At 43.4% G+C, this 18282-nt stretch overlaps 1 protein-coding gene and 1 pseudogene across 1 annotated transcript in view; one reads left to right on the top strand and one right to left on the bottom strand.

The window, feature by feature from the left end:
* LOC101640423 (olfactory receptor-like protein OLF3) overlaps window positions 1-18282 on the bottom strand; it is a 58002-nt gene that overhangs the window by 5410 nt on the left and 34310 nt on the right. The window lies entirely within an intron of this gene.
* Window positions 17003-18094, top strand: LOC101640732 (annotated as a pseudogene).

The raw sequence follows: 18282 nt of genomic DNA, 5'->3' as shown, positions 1-18282 counted from the left end.
TGTAGCTCTTTCTCCAGCAGAGGACTGATCTCAATCCTTTTCTCCATAACCCTCCCAACATCAGCTGCGTTGTCTTTCTGCCTGGTCCCTGAGGTTCCCTTAATAAACAATAAACTCCTATTGTATATCATTTACTTCACTTTTCTCTTGTACTTCACAGACCTCAAATTACATCTATCCCCATATCTCTATATCTCTATATCTATCTATCTATCTATCTATCTATCTATCTATCTATCTATCTACCTATCTAATTTTTCTATCTATGCAAACATTACCGACCATACTGCCCTTTCAGCAGAATGTCTTACTGTGAGAGACACACATCTGTGGTCCAGCTCTTCACCATAACCACCTTGAGGAATAGTCTTCTTCCTGACATGTTTTATGAATAACAGTGGAGAATGATTGCTGTGGTGATCATAAATAAATATAGTATATGCTATAACATGGAAATATCCCAGGGAAAGGGACTTACTTCCTTACTTAGTGCCCTGTGCAAAAAATCCCATATTACCGACTTGTTATTTTTATGTCCTTTTACTACTTTTATGATCATTGTTCCTTTTGAGAAATGGATAAGAATGGAACAATACTACCATGCAATGACCTGAGATGATTGTGAACTAGTGGTCCAGCCCACAGAGATCCTTTCCAACAGGTCATGTAAGTACAGGAAATAGAGCTGAGATGTGAAGGAGGGTTAAGAATGGCTCTGAAGCCAGTCAGGGTGCAGTAAATCTCCGATGAAGCATACAACTTTCCTCTGGTTCTTTAATGCTTCCTCATGACCCAATTCTACCTTGCAAATCCAGCTAGACCAGAGAGTATACACTGGTACAAATAAGGTCTGGAAACACAGGGAATCCAGGACAGATAAACCCTTCAGGACCAATAGAGTATCAATACCAGGAGGGTAGGGGGAATGTTCGGGGAGAAAGGGGGAACAGATCACAATGATCTACATATAACCCCCTCCCAGGGGGATGGACAACAGAAAAGTGGGTGAAGAGAGACATCAGTTAGTGTAAGACATGAAAAAAAATGGACACATTATTAAGGGTTCACGAGGGAGGGAGAATGGAGGGGGGGACATGAGCTGGTCCCAAGGGCTCAACTAGAAAGAAAATGCTTAGAAAATGATGATGGCAACATATCCACAAATGCACTTGAGACAATGGATGCATGTCTGGACTGTGATAAGAGCTATATGATTTCCCAATAAAACGATTTTTTAAAAAAGAATGGCTCTGAAATGGTAGGGAAAGGCAAGAGGAGTGGACAATGTAGGCTCTCTGTGAAGAGCTTGGCCCTGTTTGGTCTTAGCTGATAAAATTCCCTGCGCCATCTCATGTTGTCCAATGATTGTAACTGACAACAATGTCAGGGCTGAAATGTTCTCCTCTCTGTGACAAAGATGGAAAGATACAAAAGAAACCCCCCAAAGCATTGTTTAGAATTTCTACACAACTCTCTTCACTTGACGTAATAAATCTAATTTAGAAGTTCCATTTCGGTCAGTTGTTATGTTTTCGTAAAGATGATATAAATCTATTCGCTGGTGTCATGGAGCCTGTTACAGTCTCCTGGTTTTAGAAAGCTAAGTTAAACTAACAAATTAGTGTAATTTTTTAACTGTGGCAAAAACAACTGTTTTTTTGTCAACATGTTGTTTCAATCGCTGTCTGCCTTTCATCATCTTTAGCTGAAAATATTTGTCACTAGAACAAAAGTGGGGAGATTAAAACATTCTGAACAACAGAATGGTTACTATGGAGTCTATTTCGACTCTCGGAGGCTCCATGTGCATCAGCGAAGAACTGAGCCCAACAGGGCTTTCAGCGACTGATTTCTCAGAAGTAGCTTGCTAGGCCTTTGTCTTGTCAGGCACCGCTGGGTGAACTCCTAACTCCAACATTTTGTTAGCAGCCAAACTTATAAACCATTACATCACTACTTAAAAAAATTATTATTAACCCGTCATTTTCCACATGTGATAGGGTTTAATAGTTCAATCATTTTATGAGGGGTTGTGCAATTATTATCACAATCAACTTCCAAACACTTTCTTCTGTCTTGTACTCATTGTGGTTAGTTCCCCATTTCCCTCCAACTCCTCTTCCATGGCCCTAGGTAATTATTTATCCACTTACTCTTGGCTCTGTAGATTTACCTGTCCTAGATTTCATATGAAGACAATAAAACAAAGCAAAAACAACACATATACAAACCCAACAATAATGAAAAAATAAAATAGAAAGACATCAATTGAAAAGACAGCAGAAAATATTACAAACACACATAATTATTTTTCCACAGTTAAAAAGTTACACTAATAATGAATACAATGAAGGAGTCATTGTGGCATTTACTGTACAACTCTTCTTGATATGATCGTACAATTGAGTTATATGATATGTGGAAGTGCCCATAAAACTGTAAAAAAAAAAAAGAATACAAGCAAGAAAAAAAGGGGGGGGTCAATAAGGAGATCCACTAATGTGTTATATTTTAACCTACCTACATCTGCCACAATTGAGTTTGCATGTTCTCTGTCTGATAGTGAGAGAATGCACATCTCTAGAGTCTGATCAGAGGGGATTCATTGTAGGTTTAGTCCCCGTGGAGACCCTGCAAATGGATTTTGGGCTTTCACAGACATCCACAGCCTTCTGGAACCTGGGCCTTCACAACTTAAGCTCTAATATTATTCTCTCCTCTGGATTTGGATTTTATTAGTTATGATCGTTGGATCATACAGGCAGGTATGTTTCTTCCATGTGGACTTAGTTGATACCTCATTTAGGTGGCTGTTTTAAGACAAGCCTTTAAGATCCCAGATACTACTCTTTCTGATAGCCAGGCACCATCAGATTTCTTCACTACACTTTGCTGTACAACCATATGACAGCACTCCATGAGGGTAGGTTTCAAGTAGGGTCATATCTTAAGAACTAATTGTTCTGAGATTGGGGCTATGCTTAACTGCAAGCCCACAATTCATTTATATGTCTATGGTGTATGTATGTCTCTGGTTCATTTTAGAGACACTGTTAGCATTTTATAATAGAAAACATTATAAATCACCCCCTGGCATCACCAATTTTATTAAAAAACCTCAGACCAGCATGTTTGGTGTAGACATGTCTGGCTTTAGCATGCTCCTGCTCCCCTTTTCTGATTTTATTAATATTTCTTTCTGAGGCAAATGAGGAATGCTGCATGGAATTCCTGACAACACTTCATGAAGGCTTGGGTGCCAGTTGGAACCTCATGCTCCAAGTTTCCCTTTCTTCTCCCTATCTTAATATCGGCAAAGTCAACATCGTAGGTCAAGTTCAACCTGTTTCTAATGATAAACCCTCAGGGAGTGTAGTTTTACATTGTTTAATGGAAATGTGACATTCTGGAATCATGGCTGTCAGTGACAATCTACTTAAGCTCCCACAGGTCAATGCCCTAGACACAGATGCCTACATGCCCAGTGTCCTGAAAGGTAGAGGTGCCCACTAGTCAACATCAGGTGGCATTGTAGTCCTTTTCTACATCACTGTATCCCTGCGCTACGAGTAATGAGAAGACCTTGGAGAAGCCCTGAGCAGTGCTCAGAGGGATACGTGATGTGGGAACCTAGAGACTCCGAGAAAGCCAATAAAACCAATAGAACATTTGCTTCTGAAGCATCCTCCATTTTACTAACCTAAGTTATTGGTTTGTTAACAAACTATTAACAACTTAGTCATTATTGTTAATATTTATTATTATAAAATCAGCCACTGAAAACCATGTGAAGTTCTTCTCTGACGCACATGGATTCCCCAAGAGTGGAAATTAACTCCATAATAACTTCATCACAGCATAATAATTTATAATTATTATCAGCAAATCAATGATCCATTAACAAATCAATATCAAATAATTACTTATTTACCCATATTATAACATTTAGGGGGCGTCTCTTCAGATGTTTATTAACACAGTCTATAAACTTTTAACATATTCTATTTCTTCAGAATTAGTATTTAGTCTCCACCCATACTCTGTAGATGCACACTCTAATGTGCTAGATGTACCTGTTTTAGGAAGGAATGATTCAGCACTTGCTTTTTGGGTCCCTCTTTCCTTTGTAATATTTAATGACACTTTCTATTACCCTACACTGCTTAAGTGGGCTTGACATTCATTTCTGCTTCTATGTTTGGCTTCTTTAACAAATTATATTCTCCATTTTCTGGCACATTTGAGAAAGAGAAGCATTAATTTGAGAATACACTGGAAATATGCATCCAAGACAAGAGCTCTTCAATATATCAGTCTCCGTAAATACATCCAATGTCAAAAGCAGTATCTCTTATGGTACTTTTTGTCAATGTCACCAAATCAAAGTGTATATATGTAGACACAACAGGAGGTCAGTCACTAAATTTCAATCCCAAGCAGAAGTAAAGTTAGGCTGAGACCTTTGTCCAAGTGATTACAGACACGATGCTCTGCAGCTAAGTGGTAAAAGCTCGGTCGCTGCATCTCACCAGCATCTGTTAATGCTTAATACTTAAAAGCACTTCATCTAATTCATCTCAGGACCCATAGATAAAAGGAGAATATACTAAAGTTATCAAGAATTTAATTTCACTAGAACCCATAATCAACACTCTTTAGAGTAGCAGCCAAGAAATCAAATGATGTAGTGCATGGGACAAATCTGCTGCACAAGACCTCTTTAATATATGAAGACAAAACTATGGATTTGAGGGCTAAGGTGTGCCTAAAACAAGCCATAGTATTTTCAAATATCGCCTCTACATGTAAAAGTTGGGCCACAGCTAGAAAAACTGGAGGAGAATTGGTGCATCTGAATTATGATGTTGATGAAGAATATTGGATAGGTGATCATGGACTTCCAGAAAACAAACAATTCTGTCCTGGATTAAGGACAACCAGAAGGCCCCTTAGAAGTGAGGATGGAGGCATCCGTCTCAACTGCTCTGGGCATGTTCTGCGGAGGGGCCAGTCCTTGGAGAAGCATCTCCTGTTTGGTAAAAGAGGTCAGTAAGAAAGGGAGAGCACCCCAGTGAGATAGACTGACCCAGCGGCTAAAAAATGGGCTCAACGTTAACAATTGTGAGGATGGTGCAAGACTGGGCATCCTTATTGTGTGCATGGGGGTACTATGAGTTTGAACCCACTTAGCAGAACCTAACAATAACAACAACCAACTCTCCAACTTTAAGGATAGTTCGCCTCCTTAATGGGTCTATCAACATTTTTGACTAGGGCCAGTGAAATTCCTGACTGTTGAAACAGAAAACAAAAGTCAAAATCACTCAGATCCATACCTTAAGCCAGTTGGTCCATCATAGACACGGCACTTCTATTTAGAGAAGGATCCTTCCTACTCCGGGTGGAAGAGTCCGCTGATGTAGGCACCGAGAGCATCATCCATCATGAGCTGGGATGTTTGTAGCATCTCAATGTTTGGAGACAAAGCTGCAGGGCCACCTGGGTGGGTGATGTCTCCAGGATGGTTTGATTTCAGAGGGAAACTGATATTTCCTCACTGAGGTCTTGTAACCTACTTCCTGTCTGAATTTGTTGCTAAACTTGATGCAATTTGAGTCCAATTATTTAGGTCCAATTTCTCTAACATGCGTAGCCCTAACAACCACCTTCCGTGACATCCGGTATCATGGCTTCATTCTGCCAATGCTCCTGATCTTTATACCTCTTGTCCCCTGTCTAGGACGAGAATCATCTTCTGAAGCACACTTCTCTCGGTCAGGCAATTCAACATGGTACAATCTCTACAATCTTTTTTGGAACCAATGTTGAAGAAAAAAATCATGAGAACTCCATTCAAATTCTGAATGCTCCAGGCCATGGGGCAAACTGTTCACTCATCTTAAAACTCAAGTTTCTTTTATTGAAATAAAAATAAAAATAAATGATAAACTCTTAGTGAAATAGCTGCGATGAGAAATTTAAAAATGATCATCCACTTATTTTTTCTGAAATCTCTCATACCCATCTAAGAATTGCTTATGAATATCAATATATAACTAAATGTTTTCTAGTTTTGGCCTTCTTTCCTAAGTAACTTTTTGTCAAGAAATTATTCAGAATTCAGCCCTAATATCATTGTTTTTAATTAAGTACTCTGTCTCTCTCTTTCCTTCTTTGTCATTTCTCCATAAACCTTGGAATTGAGTAAAATGCTGCACCAAAATGAAGCCAAACCTCAAGCTTTTGTGAAGGAGAATTACTGTACTGGGTTGGCTATAATCCTTAGAGGTGAGAAGATTTCACCACTCTCATTTCACATTCTGGATCCCAAACCCATAAGGCGTCACATAGGTTCTCCTGCCGGCTCCTAGACCCTACACCCACCTTGTGCTGACACTTGTACTAAGAGCCCTCAACCACTATTCAGATGCTGGCAACAAGGACTTGTTGCTTCATTCTTTGAGCTAGTTTCTGAAGATCCCTCACTCCACCAAGGGGTGGACCATGGAGATTAGGTATCCAGGTTCTGGGGCCCCTGGGCCCAGGAATCCCTGTGGGCTAGTTCTCATGGCTAGCAGCACTGCTGGGAGCAAGTTCACAGGAGCCTTGAGAATGACTCCAACGCAGAGCTAATCAAGTGTTCAGTGGCTGCATGGGCAACACAGGGCTGGCAGAGTCCCCTTAGGAGCCTCATGCGTTACCTTCCTAATTGTTGTCTCCACTCCAACCCTTAGGGGCAGAGCCTCTGATGCTGCCCTTCTTCCCATGAAGAAAGCTGTTCTCCTCCAGCCCTCCCCTCCAACACTGCCCCTGCTGCCTCCTGTCCTTCCCAAATGTCAGAGAAGCCAGGGTCCTGAGGTTGGGGATGCTCTTCTGTATCCCAGATCCAACTTAGTAGCTCTGAGTGTCCTTGTTCTCATGATCAGGGAGTAGGCCTGCTTCCATTTCTGCTAACTCACTCAAATGTCCTGGTTCCTTCAAGCATGACCTTATTGCTCCTTCTGGGGACTAAGATTTGTGCCTGGTGGCTTGGTGGATACATTTTGGGCCAATAATCACAAAGCCAGCAGTTCAAAACTACCAGCTGGTCCGCCGCAGAGAGATGGGGCTTTCTACTCCCATAAATCATCTCAGAAACATATGGGCAGGCTCACTCTGTCCTATAGGGTCACTGTGAGTCATCATTCACTCAATGGTAGTGCGTTTCTTTCTTCCTCCCCGCCCTCCCCTTGGGATAACGGCAATCCAGTGGGCTGCTGTGAGTGGTGCAAGTTCTCATGGACATGGTAGTAGGTTCTCCTGGGGATACTTGAGCTCCCCCAATTACAACACTGCATAGATGTGAAGAGAGATGCAAGATCCCAGAACCAGGCTTGTATTTGAATGAAGAGCGTGCATATAACAATTTATTTTCCCTTAAATACAATGCATTCAATTGTGTAAAGTGCCTCCAGATAATTAGGTGGTTTCCCCCCATTTTTTCCTACAAGTCCTTAAAACTGTAGTGGCCATAGGGAATGGCCAATACTCAGGGAAAATTAGCACGTTTCCTCACCTACGCTTTGTCTATTAAGACAGACTTTACCAAGAAGCAGAGCTCATTATATCTTCTACCTAGAATAGGAAAACTGGCCAGAACGTCACTTTCATCTTAAAATAAGAAGCTGGGATCTACAAAACCATACTTGGCTAGCACTCATCAGAGAGCAGAGATTAAACCCAACTAACAGGGAATCTTAAGGCAGATGGGGCCTTCAAGGGGGACAGGATGTGAGCCCCCCTTCCTAGACCAGACCCCTGTGGGAAGGGGGTGGTCACCAAACAAACTAGTATGACTTCAGCTAAAGCCCTGCATCTCTAAAGCCCGAGAGTGTGCTAGCGTGAGTATGGAATTCTTGCAACTAGTCAAAAACAGTGTTCACACCCAAACCTGGGATTTTCTCCAGTGACGTCTGAAGTCCTCAGGTGAGCATTTGGGCTCAGAGGAGTGAGCCCGAGAAAGTAGCCTTCATGGTCAGACCAGCAGGGAGAAGCCACAAGCAATGGGGTGAGGTAAAGCGCACCCCCAGTCTGTCTCCTCCATGAGACAAAAGTCTGAAGGCCCCAGGGCATGGCGAAAGATCAACCCTGCTGTTCCCAGACACAGATGAAGATTCCATGGTGAGGGACGCAGATGAAAATGAACTCCCTCTAACCATGAGGCAGAGGCCCTGGGTGATGCAAACTGTTAGTACTCTGCTGTCCACCAAAAGGTTGTAGGTTCGAGTCCACCCAGCAGTGCCCTGGAAGAATGGCCTGGTGATCTACTCTGGGTAAACTCAGCTAGGGACCACCATGTGGAGGTCAGTTCTACTCCCACACACACGGATAGGGCCATCAAGAGGCTGAGTCCACCCCCTGGGCTAAGACTCTGACCCACCTCCCACCACTTTGGGAGAGGCAGGACCCCCAGGAAATTCCCACTCCTGAGATTTAAATAGAAAGGATGTGCCTAAGTCAGAGAAACAGGCCAACAGGAAGAGCCCCACCCTCATTACCCTATGAAGAATGTGGAGGAGCCATGAGGGTCATGGACCATTGGGGGAAGTGTGTGGGAAGATAAGCTCCGTGAGTGCAGTCCACCAGGGAGAGTCTACCCCTGACCAGCTCCACTTGTCTGTCACTTTGTAATACTGGTGGCTTGTGTATTGCTGTGATGCCAGAAGCTATGTCAACTGGCATTTCAAATGCCAGCAGGGTCATCCAAAGCGAACCAATTTCAACAGAGCTCCAGACAAAGAACAGGCTAAGAAGAAGGACTAGGCTTTCCATTTGTTAGGAATTAGGCATTGAAAGCCTTAGGAAAGCAGTGGGATGTTGTTGGATACTGAAAATCTCATGAATAAAAGCCGAAAATCATCAGAGATACAGGCAGAAGATGAGCTTCTCAGGTCGGGCGGAGACACTCCAAATACTGCCGAGGGAGAGCTCCCTGCTCCAGGTCGAGTCCACCCTCATGACACGGATGGAGCAAAGCCTTTGGCGCCTTCGTTTGCTGCTGGGCCATGGCTCAGATCGAGCAGAAACAGCTGCAAACATCTAATAGTCATCGGAGCACTGACATTCCTGTGGGGGGAACTGGGTCTTCTTCTTTTAAAGAATGGGAGCTCAAGACACCTTAACTTTAGAGACTTCTGTTACTATAGAACCTTTTTGCATAGAATTTTTAGCACAGTTTTTCATATTCCTAATCTATGGAATTCACAATGTAGATGAATCTCAGAGTTTGCCTACACAAAAAATACGTGTGTGGTTTTCCTCCATTGATGCATCCACGTGTACAAAAGTACATTTTACTGGCTGTTTGCTCCCAACCCCGGTTAGAAGACCAGTGTGCTTGAGGCGAGGGGCAGGGGAGATCCTGGAGGAGGGTTGAAGTGCAAATGGAGAACAGCTGGTGCTAAGAAGAGTAGAGATGTGATTTGACTGATTCCTGGAGGTGAAACTGTCCCCTGGAGGTCAAATGGCCCGTAGGATGCACTTAACAAATACATTCGAGGGAAAGAAGAGGCTAGGGGAGATTTACAGATTGAAGGAAACGTAAAAGTCACAAGAAGATGAACAAAAGAGGACAGAACAATAGGAGAGGGAACGCACACTCGGTGATGGACCGACGGGACAGAAAGGCCAGGAGAGCATTAGAAGGGTCAAGGAGAGGGCTGCTTTTGGAAGCAGGGCAGTTAGGACAAGAGAGCGTGAGAGGAGCTTTGGGAGCTGCGGGCAGCAGTGTATTTACCTAGTGGTGCCTACAAGGCGGTTGTCTTACAATAATTCAAGATGCAACATGTTTGTATCATGAGGCTTTCTAGTGCCGTGTTTTATTTTAGAACATAAAGTAAAACTAAGCAATAATTTTAAAAATTGAAGTTATTTTCTGAAGAACATACGTTGAAGCTGAGACGTCCAGTTGGACATCCATTCAGAATGTTCTGTTGGTGCAATTCATCAGTTCATGATTTATAAGGGAAAAATCAGTCACTTTCACTCCGGATTTCCACAGTGGAAATGGATGACCAAAATGTGATCCAAAAAGTGGTACATGTTGATCCTGTATTTTGCTGATAAATAATTGAATAAACTTAATGAAATAAGGGCATTAAGAATGATTGAGTACATGCCAGTTTATTATTGTGGGGACAGAAAATCAAAACAAAACAAAAAAGGATAGCTTGCAGTCAAGGATCGGCACACTAGCTCTATCTCAGCATTACAAAGAATGAGGGTTCTATTATGCTAGCAAAGATACTGAGCGAGGTATCGGAAGTATATGTTTGTAGCCTGAAACATTGCCTGCCTGAATTGAGAAGGAGGAGGATGAAGACTGATGGAGAAGGAGGAAAGAGGAGGAGGACGAAGAGAAATAAGAGGATGAGGAAGACCAGGAGAAGGCCAGGGAGGAAGAGGAGGAAGAGGAAGAGGAAGAAGAGAAAAAGAAAGGGAAGGAAGAGGCAAATGAAGAGGGGCAGGAGGAGGAGAAAGAGAAAGCAGAAGGGTAGAGGAAGAGGAGAGGAGAGGAGGTAGCAGAGCCACCTCATCAGATATGGTTTTTAAAGCCATGGAACTGGGTAAGATTGCCCAGGAAGCTACAGAACAGAGGTCCACTGAAACCAATTAGTAAAAGCTAATTTGGCATAATGATATGGAAGTGATGCAATGTCTAGCTCTATACTTGCAGTAAAAAGAATTCTTCTACATAGAATCGAAATAGTTGGATATCTACTGTATGCCATCCACTGTGCTCAACTTTTCCCATCGGTTTTCCGAAATCCTCAAAATAAACACGCATACTGAGCAGTGTGCCTTCTAGTCTAGTTGAAATGACTGGAGGTCAGAGATATTAAATACGTTTTTCAAAACCACCTTGCCGGTAAGGGGTGAGGTCAAGTGTGGGTCGAGCATGGTGATCTTCCTCTGAAACCTTCACGCTGCCCACAAGCGTCTCCTGAAACAGAGGGAAAAAACCAAGTCTAGGAGGATAGTCATCAGGAAGTTCGAAGAAGAAATGTCTAACCCTGGGGTGAATTCGCTTCTTTGTTGAATTCCCTCCTTACCTTCTTGGAATCCATACTGATGCCCTAAAGGGATGAGTAGCTTTTTCAGTGCTACTTTTGACATCTGGTTCTCTGACAGTGAAACAGGATACTCCGTTTCTACCTCTTTGTAATGAAAAATTCGGGGTTTCCGCTGAGAAGGGAGCAAGTATCACATGTATCTGAGGTGGAAAAATGCTGTCAAGAATTGCCTTTCGGGGCGGTGAATTAAAGAAAGAAGACCATGCGCAGGCTTGGAAACTATTGCCATGCTACGTCTCAAGCAGGTGACGGCCTGAGAGGAAAGACTGCCACTCTGCGAGGCCCCTAGAATCAGGGCAGAGACCGTGAACAGCAGACATCCCCGTCAAGGGGCAAATCAAGGTCAATGTGACAAGAGCTCAAGCACCCTCCGCCAACTTAGTCTTTAAGGAAGGGAGAATGGCACCTGGCTGCACATTCCCACCCATTCTCTGAGTTTGCCTCCCAGATGGGGAGCCATGGTCTGGAGACTGTGGTGCGATGGAAGCCTAATGACCGGGGTGAAATGGGACTCACTCCCCTCTCAGTGTCCATTTGCATGTGCGTGTGCTGTCCTCTGGGACCAGCCAGTGTCAGAGGAGAGTGGGGGCAGATTTGGTGGCTTCTTGCTCATGTAGAACCTGGACATGGATCAAGAGGCAGTTGTGAGAACAGAACCAGGGACTCGTGCATGGTTTAAAATGTGGAAAGTGTGCATCGGGGCGTATCCGCTCACCACACTTGTTCAGTCTGTGTGCTGAGCACATCACCAGAGAAGTGGTGACATGAGGAGGAGTCTGCCGTCAGGATCGGAGGAAGGCTTGTTAACAACCTGAGACACACAGATGACATAAACCTGCTCACTGAAAGTGAGGAGGAAATGAAGCACTTGCTGATAAAGGTCAAGGACTGTAGCCTTCAATATGGATAAAAATTCATTGTAAGGAAGACCAGAATATTCACCCCTGGACCAATAGATAACATCATGATCAATGGAGAAAAGGTTGAAGATGTCAAGGATTTTTCTTACTTGGATCCACAATCAATGCTCAAGGAAGCAGCATTTAAGAGATCAGAAGCTGTGTTGCAGTAGGTAAATCTGCTCCATAAGACCTCTTTAGAGTATTGAAGAGCAAGGATGTTTTTTGAAGTCTAAGGTGAGCCTGACACAATGGTATTCTCCATTGCGTCATACACATGTGGAAGTTGGACATTGAATGAGGAAGGCCATAGAAGAATCAATGCATTTGAATTGTGGTGCAGGAGAAAAATATTGAAAGTACCATGGACTGATGAATGGACAGACCAATCTGTACGGGAAGAAGTAATGTCAGAGGGCTCCTTAGAGGCAAGGATGGCACAACTTCATCTTACATACATTGGACATATTGTCAGAAGAAATCAGTCCCTGGAGAAAGACATCATATTTGGTAAAGTGAATGGTCTTCAAAAGAGAGGAAGACCCTCAATGAGATGGATTGACATAGTGGCTGCATCAACAGGCTCAGGTATAGGAATAATTATGAGGATGGTGTAGAAGTGTGCAGTGTTTTGTTCTGTTGTGCATAGGGTCACTGTGGGCCAGAGTTGACTTGATGGCATCTAACAACAACAACAACAACAACAACAACAACAACAACACCTTATAGAGAGAGAACCTAAAGAATTCCACCAAAAGATTGTTGGAAGTAATCAAGGAATTTGGCAAAATAGCAGGATACAAGATTAAAAAGCATAAATCAATTGGATTCCTGTATACAACCGAAGAGAACTCTGAGAAAATATATCAAGAAAATAGCACCATTTATAAAACCACACAAAAGATGAAATACTTTGGAATGAACTTAATCAAACAGACAAATAAAAAATACAAACTCATAAAGTGGATTCTGACTCTTAGTAGCCCTATGGGGCAGGGTAAAATTCCCCCTGTAGGTTTCTGGGACTGTAAAGCTTTATAGAAGTAGCAAGCCTGATCTTTCTCCCATGGAGCAGCTGGTGTTGTTCAACCCCTGACCTGTGGTTAAAAGCTCAACGTGGTTCCTGTAAAGAAATAAAGATCTGTACAAAGAAAACTACAGACCCCTATTACAAGACACTAAAAAAAAAAAAAATGACCTACATAAATGGAGGACTATCCTGTGTTCATGGATAGAAAGACAATATTGTGAAAATGTCAATACTACATAATCTATAAACACAATGCGATTTTGATCCACACTCCAAATTCCTTCTTTAAAAAAATGAGTTACTAATTACATATGGAGGGGGAAGAGACATAAGATAAGCAAAGATCCTTAAAACAAAGAATTAGGTAGGAGGTCTTGCACTAGCCAACTTCAAAGCCTACTGCATAACCACAGCAGTCACAACAGCCTGGTCCTGGTACAATGATAGCTGCATAGACAGATGGGACAGAAGAGAAAACCCAGAGGTCGGTGTATCCATATACAGGTGATCGATTCAGCAAATTGTCAAATACATCAGTGGGATAGGGACAGCCTTTCCACCACATGGTGCTAGCAAAAGTGGATCTCCATTTGCAGAAGGATAAAACAAAGCCTATTCTTCATCCCTGGCACAAAACAAAGTCCAGATAGATCAGAGATCTAAATATAAAACTCAAAGCTATAAGGATTAGAAATGAGAAAGTTGGGGTAAACTTAAGGGCCCTCTTGCAGGGCATACACAGACTACCACATATAATAACGGAAGCATATTCGAAGGAAGTCAAATAGATGACTAGGACCTATTATAAAGGAAACACGCACAGGGAAGGACTTCATCAAAAGAATAAAGTGAGAGCTCACAGATTGGGAAATAATCCTTAGCAATGACAAAAGGGACAAGAGTCAAATGATCAAAATCTATAGAATTCTGTGATACTTTAATAAGAAAATAACAAACAACTGCATTAAAAGTTGGGCAAAGGACATGAACAGACAGCTCACCAAAAATGACACTCATATGGCTAACAAACACACTTCGTCTTACATGCCTTGGACACCTTGTCAGGAGAGACTGGTCCCTGAGGAAGAACATCGTGTGTGGTAAAGAACAGAGACAGCGGAGAAGAGGAAGACCCTCAAGAAGATAGAGTGACAGCACAGGCCGAGCACGGCCGCAAGGACATGAACAATCGTGAGGGCTGTACAGGAGTAGGCAGTGTTTTGTTCTGCTGGGTATCAGGTCACGATGTGGGTCGGAACCACCTTTACGGCACCAGAACAACAACTTCAGTAGCCACCTGGAGAATGCCAATCAAAACGACAATGAGATTGTCACCTTTCACCCACAGCACAGCCCAATTAAAACCCCCCAATACAGTAATTTCTGGAGAGGATGTGGAGGGCTTGGAACTGCAAGGGGGCTTGTAAATATGTATAACCATTTGGAAAGCAATGTGGCTCAAACTACTGGGAAAAGATATTGTATACCACCCAGCAATATTTCTGTGTGCTCGTACCCCAAAGAAGTAAAAGACAAAACATGATGTGTGCTCTCCCGTGTTCACTGCAGCACAGTTCAAATTAGCAAGAAACAATGCAAACACCCATCAGTAGAAGAACGGATAAATTATCTCTGGTACCCACACAAAATAGGACACTATACATCCCTAAAAATAGTGATGAAACACTTCATGGCTCAGATGGAATCCATTATGCTGAGTGAAATTAATCAACCGCAAAAGGACAGATGTTGTATGAGGCCACTACAATAAAAATAAATACCAAGACAAAGGCAAGCTAGTCCTCTCACATTATCTAATCTTCTCTTCTGGTTTCCCAGGCAACAAGGTACTGTGCTTAATTAGTGGTTATGAACAATATACCACCTCCTCATTTGTACATCTTAAAACACTTCAACATCAGTGGCCTTACCTCACTGGATCAATTCCCTATGATGCAGGGGGAAGGAGAAGACCAATCATTTTCTGCAGTATAGAATTATTCAATGGACACCACATAATTTAGAGTTACCAGCCAAAAAAGAACACTCAGTATATATATATTTTCACTCAGTATATTTTAAACTGAAAGAACACAAGAAAAAAAAATCAAGCCTTCAGCTGCAATACTGAGAGATTCTATGGACAAAAATATTGAATGATGCAGGAAACGTCAAAAGAAGATGGAAAGAATATACAGAATCACTGTACCAAAAAGAAATATTTGACATCTCATGATTTCAGAAGGTAGTATATGAGCAATAACCAATGGTGCTGAAGGAAGATGTTCAAGTTACCCCAAAAGCAGTCAAAAACAAGGTTGTAGGAAATGACGGAATACCAAATGAAATGTTTCAACAAGCTGATGAAGCATTGGAAGTACTTACTTCTCTATGCCAGGAAATTTGGAAGACAACTGCTTTCAACTGCCTGGAAGAGATTCATATTTTTATCTATTCCAAATAAAGATGACCTAACTGAAGTCTCAAATTATAGAACAGTATCACTGATATTGCATGCATGTAAAATTTTGCTAAAGTTCATCCAATAATAATTGCTATTAATCTGTCAAAGAGCTGCCACAGATTCAGGCCAGATTCACAAGAGGACATGGAATAAGGGATATCATTGTTGAAGTCAGGTGGATCTTGGCTGGAAGCAGAGAATATCAGAAAGATTTCACTTGTGTTTTATTGACTATGCCATTCCAGTAGACGCTGTGGATCATAACCTTTGGCGAGCCTCGAGAGGAACGGGAATTCCAGGACAGTTCATTGTGCTCCTGCCGAACTTTCACATGGCTCTGGAGGCAGTCGTATGAACAGAACAGGGGATGCTGCATGGTTTAAAATCAGGAAAGGTATGTGTCAGGGTTGGTATCCTCTCACCATACTTACTCAAATTGTATGCTGAGCAAATCATCATAGGAGCTGGATTATATGAAGAATATGGCATCAGAAATGTAGGAAGGCTTGTTAACAACCAGCGATGTGCAGATGACTTAACCTTCTTGCTGAAAGTGAAGAGAAATTGAAGCACTTGTTGATGAAGATTAAGGATTGCAGTCTTCAGTAGGAATTATGACTCAATGTAAAGAAGACCCAAATCCTCAAAATGACCAATAGGAGATCAATGAAGAAAAGGTCGAAGTCAAGAATTACGTCTTCCTTTGATCCACAATCCATGTTCATGAAAGCAGCAGTCAAGAGATCAAAAGACATATCATATGTGTAAATCTGCTGCACAAGACCTCTTTAGAGTATTGAAAAGCAAGGATGTTGCCTTGAGGTCTAAGGTGTGTCTGACCCAAGCCATGGTATTTTCAATTGCCTCTTATGTATGTGAATGCTGATATTGAACAAGGAAGACCAAAGAAGAATGGATGCGTTTGAATTGTGGTGCTGGAGAAGACTATCGAAAGTACCATGGACTGCTGAAAGGACAAACTGATGTCTTGGAAGAAGTAAGTTTAGAGTGCTCCTAAAAGGCAGGAATGGTGACACTTCATCTTACATACTTTGGATATATTGTCCGGGGAAAGCAATCCCTTGAGAAAGACGTCGTGCTTGGTAAAGTGGAGAGGCAACCACACAGAGAGATGGATGGACACCGTGGCTGCATCAACGGGCTCAGGCAGAGGAACAAAGGGAGGATGGATCAGGAGCAGGCGATGTTGTTCTCTGTTGTGCATAAGGTTGCTTTGGGTCAGAACTAGCTGGATGGCACCTAGCAACAACAAGAAGCTGATGGAATGTACAGTCGTTCCAATGATCATACTTTCTTCTTTGTTTTCTATTGAGTTTTTTTCCTGATTCGTTCTATTGTTGTTTTGGAGTTGTTTGTTTTTGCTCTGCTTTGATTTTGATGTTTTTTTTCTCTGTATATAAAACCCAGGACAGGCACTCGCTCCCTATTGATCACACAGGCTGCCGCTCCTTCAGTCTCCAGGAAGGAACTTTCCACCATGCCCTACCCATACCCAGCGCTTACCCCAGAGCAGAAGAAGGAGCTGTTGGACATTGTCCATTGCATTGTGGCTCCGGGCAAGGGCCTCCTGGCTGCAGATGAGCCCACCGGAAGCATTGCCAAGCGGCTGAAGTCCATTGAATCTCAGAACACCAAAGAGAATTGCGCTTCTGCCGGCAGCTGCTCCTGACCGCTGACGACCAGGTGAACCCCTGCACTGTGGGCATCACCCTCTTCCACGTGCCTCTCTACCAGACGGCAGACAATGGGCGCCCCTTCCCCCAAGTTATCAAATCCAAGGGCGGGATCGTGGGCATCAAGGTCGACAAGGGTGTGGTGCTCCTGCCAGGAACAAACGGCGAGACCACCACCCAAGGGCTGGACGGGCTGTCTGAGCACTGTGCCCAGTACAAGAAAGATGGCGCCGACATTGCCAAGCGGCGCTGTGTGCTGAAGATCAGCGAACATACCCCTTCAGCCCTCGCAATCATGGAAAATGCCAATGTGCTGGCCCATTGTGCCAGCCTCTGCCAGCAGAATGGCATCATGCCCATTGTGGGACCCGAGATCCTCTCCGATGGGGACCATGACCTGAAGCGCTGCCAGTATGTCCCTGAGAAGGTGCTGGCTGCTGTCTACAAGGCCCTGAGTGACCACCATGTCTACCTGGAAGGCACCTTGCTGAAGCCCAGTATGGTCACCCCCAGCTATGCCTGCACATAGACGTTTTCCTACGAGGAGATTGCCATGGCAACCCGTCATCGCACTGGGCCGCACTGTGCTCCCTGCTGTTACCAGGGTCACCTTCCTGTCTGGAGACCAGAGCATGGAGGAGGCGTCCATCAACCTCAACGCCATCAACAAGTGCCCCCTGCTGAAGCCATGGGCCCTGACCTTCTCCTACGGGCGAGTCCTGCAGGCATCTTCCCTGAAGGCCTGGGGTGGCAAGGAGGAGAGCCTGAAGGCGCCCCAGGAGGAGTCCACCGATTGAGCCCTGGCCAACAGCCTGGTCTGTTGAGAGAAGTACACTGCCAGCTGTCAGGCTGGGGCTGCAGCCAGCAAGTCCCTCCTTGTCTCTAACCATACATAAATGGAGGTGGTGTGAGGCTGCCCCTCAACACTCCATACCCCCGCCTCCTCCCATGCCCACCTCTTGATACGAGGGTACCACCTAGGCTCCAGGCCACTCTTTCCTCTCACTCTCATGGCCCTTGTGACAGTGGTGTGTGGTGTTGTCTGTGTATGGTAACTCCATGGCCCTTTCCAGCTCACTGCCAA

The sequence above is a fragment of the Echinops telfairi genome, unplaced genomic scaffold (genome assembly GCF_000313985.2).
Source record: "Echinops telfairi isolate 266 unplaced genomic scaffold, ASM31398v2 ScPeMD7_23;HRSCAF=83, whole genome shotgun sequence".
Taxonomy (NCBI): domain Eukaryota; kingdom Metazoa; phylum Chordata; class Mammalia; order Afrosoricida; family Tenrecidae; genus Echinops; species Echinops telfairi.
The sequence above is the reverse complement of the archived record's forward strand: the minus strand, read 5'-3'. Positions and strand labels throughout refer to the sequence as shown.